Source organism: Penaeus vannamei, chromosome 7 (assembly GCF_042767895.1).
Source record: "Penaeus vannamei isolate JL-2024 chromosome 7, ASM4276789v1, whole genome shotgun sequence".
NCBI classification, from domain to species: Eukaryota; Metazoa; Arthropoda; class Malacostraca; order Decapoda; family Penaeidae; genus Penaeus; species Penaeus vannamei.
In genome coordinates this window covers 40,650,850-40,655,849 of record NC_091555.1, presented here as the reverse complement: position 1 = coordinate 40,655,849, position 5,000 = coordinate 40,650,850, and the positions used below count along the sequence as shown (strand labels likewise).

General features: G+C 50.1%; 1 protein-coding gene across 1 annotated transcript in view; it reads right to left on the bottom strand.

The window, feature by feature from the left end:
* Positions 1-5,000, bottom strand: part of LOC113822453 (neuron navigator 3) — a 225,301-nt gene that overhangs the window by 206,970 nt on the left and 13,331 nt on the right. The gene's annotated exons all lie outside the window — the stretch shown is intronic.

Sequence of the window (5,000 nt, the reverse complement as noted above, 5' to 3'; positions counted from 1 at the left end):
CGCAGCCTGGAACCTGAACAACGTAATAGAGATTTTCTGATGATGACGTCACAGATCAAATATGTCAAAAGGTGGTCAAGTGACTGATAAAAGAACACCATTTTTGAACAAGTGCAATTCGTATTCTTTATGAAGATAATGTTATCGAAAATTGCCGTTTTCTTTAGTCTGGCAATGCGTCCGGATTTTAATAAATCTGATTTTGTGTAACGTTCTCCCCTCTCTCTCTCTCTCTGTCTGTCTGTCTCTCTCTCGCTCTTTCTTTCTTTCTCTATTGCTCTCTCGTTCTCTTTCTCTCACCAGTTCCATCTTCTCTTTCTCTCTCTCTCTCTCTCTCTCTCTCTCTCTCTAACTCTCTCTCTCTCTCTCTCTCTCTCTCTCTCTCTCTCTCTCTCTCTCTCTCTCTCCTATGTTCTCTTTTTCTCTCTCTCTGTAACTCCAACTCTCCACCTTATCCTTATCCTTCCTATATCCCTCTTTTCCTTAGTCATCACTCCCCTTCTTTTTCCATGTTCCCCCTCTTCCCTATATCCCTCCTTACTCCCACCTTCCCCTTCTACCTTCCTATAACTGCCCTTCCTCTTCCTCTCCATCTCATCTACCCCTCCCTCTACCCCTCCTTACTCCCTTCCTCTTACCCTCCCTTCTTCCCTCCCTCTCCCTCTTCCCTTCCCTCTCCCTCTTCTCCTCCCTCTTCCCTTTCCTCTACCCTTCTTCCCCTCCCTCTACCCTTCTTCCCTCCCTCTCCCTCTTCTCCTCCCTCTCCCTTTTTCCCTCCCTTCCTCTCCCCCTCTTCCCCTCCCTCTCCCTCTTCCCCTCCCTCCTCCCTCTTCTCCTCCCTCTTCCCCTCCCTCTACCCTTCTTCCCCTCCCTCTCCCTCTTCTCCTCCCTCTCCCTCTTCCCCTCCCTTCCTCTACCCCTCTTCCCCTCCCTCTCTCCTCCTCCCTCTCCCCCTCTTCCCCTCCCTCTCCTCTTCCCGTCTTCCTTCCCATTTGCGTACGGACCCCATCGCGTGTCGGGGCAGCGGCACAAGACCTTGGCATGTCTTGTAGCAATTCGCACTAACCGCAAAAAACATCTTGTATATTCGCATACTTTCTCAAAACTCCTTCTTCATTGCAATGATGGGAAAATGTGCAAATAAATGTATACTTCATGCGCGAATTTAAATATAACAATTTTCGGACTTAAACATGTACACGCGAGCGCAAATGTGTAATTACTGTACATATACGCACATTTATATGTGTGTATTTACATATGTATGCGTGCGTGTGTGCGTATCTATATCTTTATCTATATCTACATCTATATCTTGGCGTAAGGCTACACGTATATTTATAAATATATCTATCTCTATATGCATATATCTAAATACACATATACAGATAGAAACTAACAAATACACACACATATTCATCATATAAACGCATGCATACACAAACACACATATACACATATAGACAGAACAATAAGTATGTGTCTATCGTTCTGTCTGTCTGCGTCTGTCTAGCAGTCCCTCTCTCTCTCTCTCTCTCTCTCTCTCTCTCTCTCTCTCTCTCGCTCTCTCTCTCTCTCTCTCTCTCTCTCTCTCTCTCTCTCTCTCTCTCTCTCTTTGTCTCTCTCTCTCTCTCTCCTTTCCCCTCCTTCCCTCCCTCTCCCTCATTCTCCCTCCCTCTCTCTCTCTCTCTCTCTCTCTCTCTCTCTCTCTCTCTCTCTCTCTCTCTCTCTCTCTCTCTCTCTCTCTCCCTCCCTCCCTCCCTCCCTCTCCCTCCCTCTCTCCCTTCCTCCCTCTCTCCTTCCTCTCTCCATTCCTCCCTCCATTCCTCCCTCTCTCCCTTCCTCCCTCTCTCCCTTCCTCCCTCTCTCCCTTCCTCCCTTCCTCCTTCCTCCCCCTCTCCCTTCCTCCTCCCCCCTCTCTCCCTCCCCCCTCTCCCTCCCCACCTCTCATTTAAATTTTCAAACTACATGTAAAATTAATCTGCTATTATCATACGGGTAATTAAGATCATATTGGCCATTTAAAGGGCCATAAACAGGAATGGCGCGCAAAGAATCATGCAATCATGTGCATGGCCGTGCAATGTCGGGCTCTTTGCTGGTGCAACTTTTTTTTTTTTTTTTTTTTTTTTTGGTTTTGTTGTTTTCCTCTGACTCATTATTGTTTTTTTGTTGTTGTTGCCTGTGTTTTTTTTACTAACTCTATCTTTTTATTGTTTTGCTCTCTCCCTCTCCCTCTCTCTCTCTCTCTCTCTCTCTCTCTCTCTCTCTCTCTCTCCCTCCTTCCCTCCCTGTATCTCTCTCTCTCTCTCTCTCTCTCTCTCTCTCTCTCTCTCTCTCTCTATCTCCCACTCTTTCTCTCTCCCTTTCCCTTAATTCTGTCCATTTCCTTCTCCTTCTCTCTTCTAATCTCCTTTCACCCACTCACTCACCCACTCCCTATCTTACACATGAGCGCTTAACTTACTCCCTCCTTCCTCTATCCATTGTCCACCTCCTCTCTCCCTCCCTCGCCCCCCTCTCCACCACTTCCCTTCTCTCATGTCCTTCCCCAATTCCCCATCTCTCTCCCTATCTTCTCCTCCACCATTACTATCTCCTCTCCCTTCTTTCACTTTATTATCCCCTCTCCTCCCTTCTCCCTCTTACCCTCACCCTTTCATCTCCCTTGCCTCAATTCCCTCTCTCCAACCACTTTACCTATCCTCCTTCACCCCCGCCCTCTCCCCCCTCCCCCTCCTCCTTCCTCTTCCTCCTCCATCACCCCCTTCTCCGCTACACTCCTAAACTCCTCCCTCACCCTCACGCCCACCCGCCACACCCATCACCCCCTCCGCCTCACCCCTCACGCCTTCACTCTTCCAACACCCTGTCTCTTCTCCCTCCCTCCACCCACATCCCCCATCCCCCATCATCCCCTCACTCTTCCATCACCCCATCTCTCCCTCATCAACACCTCCCTCCCCCCATCCTCCACCATCACCCCCTCCCTTCCCCCTTCTCCCTCACTCTCTCAGACACACCCTCCCCCCCATCCTCCAACATCACCCTCACCCACCCTCTCCCATCCCCCTCTCTCCCACACACCCCCTCCCTCCACCCTCACACATCCCCCCCCTCTCTTAACCCTCGCACCACACCCTCTCCAGTCCTCCTTACTCCCACACACCCTCCTTCCACCTTCCTTCCCCCTCCCCTCACACCACCCCCTCTCCTCCCCCTTCTCCACCCTCCCTCCCCCACCACCCCCATCCCGCCACCCCCACCACCCCCTCCCCGCACCCACTCTATCAAGAGTTCAAAATCCACACACACACAGCAAGCATCCACAGCCGATGGCACGTGCGGGTTAGTCTTGCGCCGATTGGGTAATAACACAGGCCACTTCCCCTCGTTTAAAGGGCCGTGTGTGTGTGTGTGTGTGTGTGTGTGTGTGTGTGTGTGTGTGTGTGTGTGTGTGTGTGTGTGTGTGTGTGTGTGTGTGTGTGTGTGTGTGTGTGTGTGTGTGTTTGTCTGTGTCTGTGTGTGTGTGTGTGTCTGTGTGTGTGTGTGTGTGTGTGTGTGTGTGTGTGTGTGTGTGTGTGTGTGTGTGTGTGTGTGTGTGTGTGTGTGTGTGTGTGTGTGTGTGTGTAAGTGTGTGTGTGTGTGTGTGTGTGTGTGTGTGTGTGTGTGCGTGTGTGTGTGTATAAGTGTGTGTGTATAAGTGTGTGTGTGTGTCTGTACAAGTGTGTGTGTGTGTATAAGTGTGTGTGTGTGTTTGTGTGTGTGGTTGTGTGTGCGTGTATGTATTCAAATATATGAATATAGGTAGAGATATGTAGACATAAGAACAAGATAGTTAAAGGAAAATTGGGAGACACAAAGACAGCGAGAGCAAGGAAGAAAGAGTGAAAGAGACAGAGACAGAGAGGGAGGAAGGGAGGGAGGGAGAGAGAGAGAGGGAGAGGGAGAGAGAGAGAGAGAGAGAGAGAGAGAGAGAGAGAGAGAGAGAGAGAGAGAGAGAGAGAGAGAGAGAGAGAGAAAGAGAGAGTGAGAGAGAGAGAGAGAAAGAGAGAGAATGAGTGAGTGAAAGAGAGAGTAAGAGAAAGAAAGAAGAGTGAAAAAAGACGAACAAATAACGAATCAACAAACCAACCAAAAACAAGACACACACACACACTTACACACACACACACACGACCCCCTCCCCCCCCCCCACACACGACCCCCCACACACACACACGACCCCCCCCACACACACACGACCCCCCCACACGACCTCCTCCCCCCACACACACGACCCCCCCTAAACACACACACACACGCGACCCCCTCCCCCCCCACACACACACAACCCCCCCCCCACACACACACACACGACCCCCAACCCAAATCGATTGCAGAACCCGCCCCGCGCCCATAAACGCGTCCGAAAAGCAGATAAGGCCGAGATAAGGGAGACGAGGCCACGGACGCCAGGAAGTGCGAAGGAGAGGCGGAGAGATCCTTTGGCCTGGACGCCGTGGCCTCCTTCCTGCTTGTGCGTTCGTCTGTCTGTCTGTCTGTTTGTAAGTTTGTCTGTCTGTCTGTCTGCTTCTCGGCGCGTCTGTTTGATGGCTCGTTTGTCTGTCTGTCTGTATGTCTGTTTCACGGCGCGTCTGTATGTTTGTATATTTGTCTGTTTCTCTGCATGTCTGCCTGTTAGTATGTTTGTCTGTCTGTCTGTTTCTCTGCATGTCTGTCTGTCTGTTTCTCGGTACGTTTCTCTGTTTGTCTGTTTGCCCGTTTGTCTGTTTCTCTGCACGTCTGTCTGTTGGTACGTGTATCTCGGTGTCTGTTTTTCTGCACGTCTGTTTGTTAGTGCGTTTGTCTGTCTGTCCGTTTTTCTGTACGTCTGTCTGTTTGTCTGTTTCTCTGCATCTCTGTTTGTTAGTATGTTTATATCGCTGTCTGTTTCTCGGCGCGTCTGTCTGTTTTTATGTTTGTCCGTTTGTCTGTTTCTCTGCATCTGTTTGTCAGTA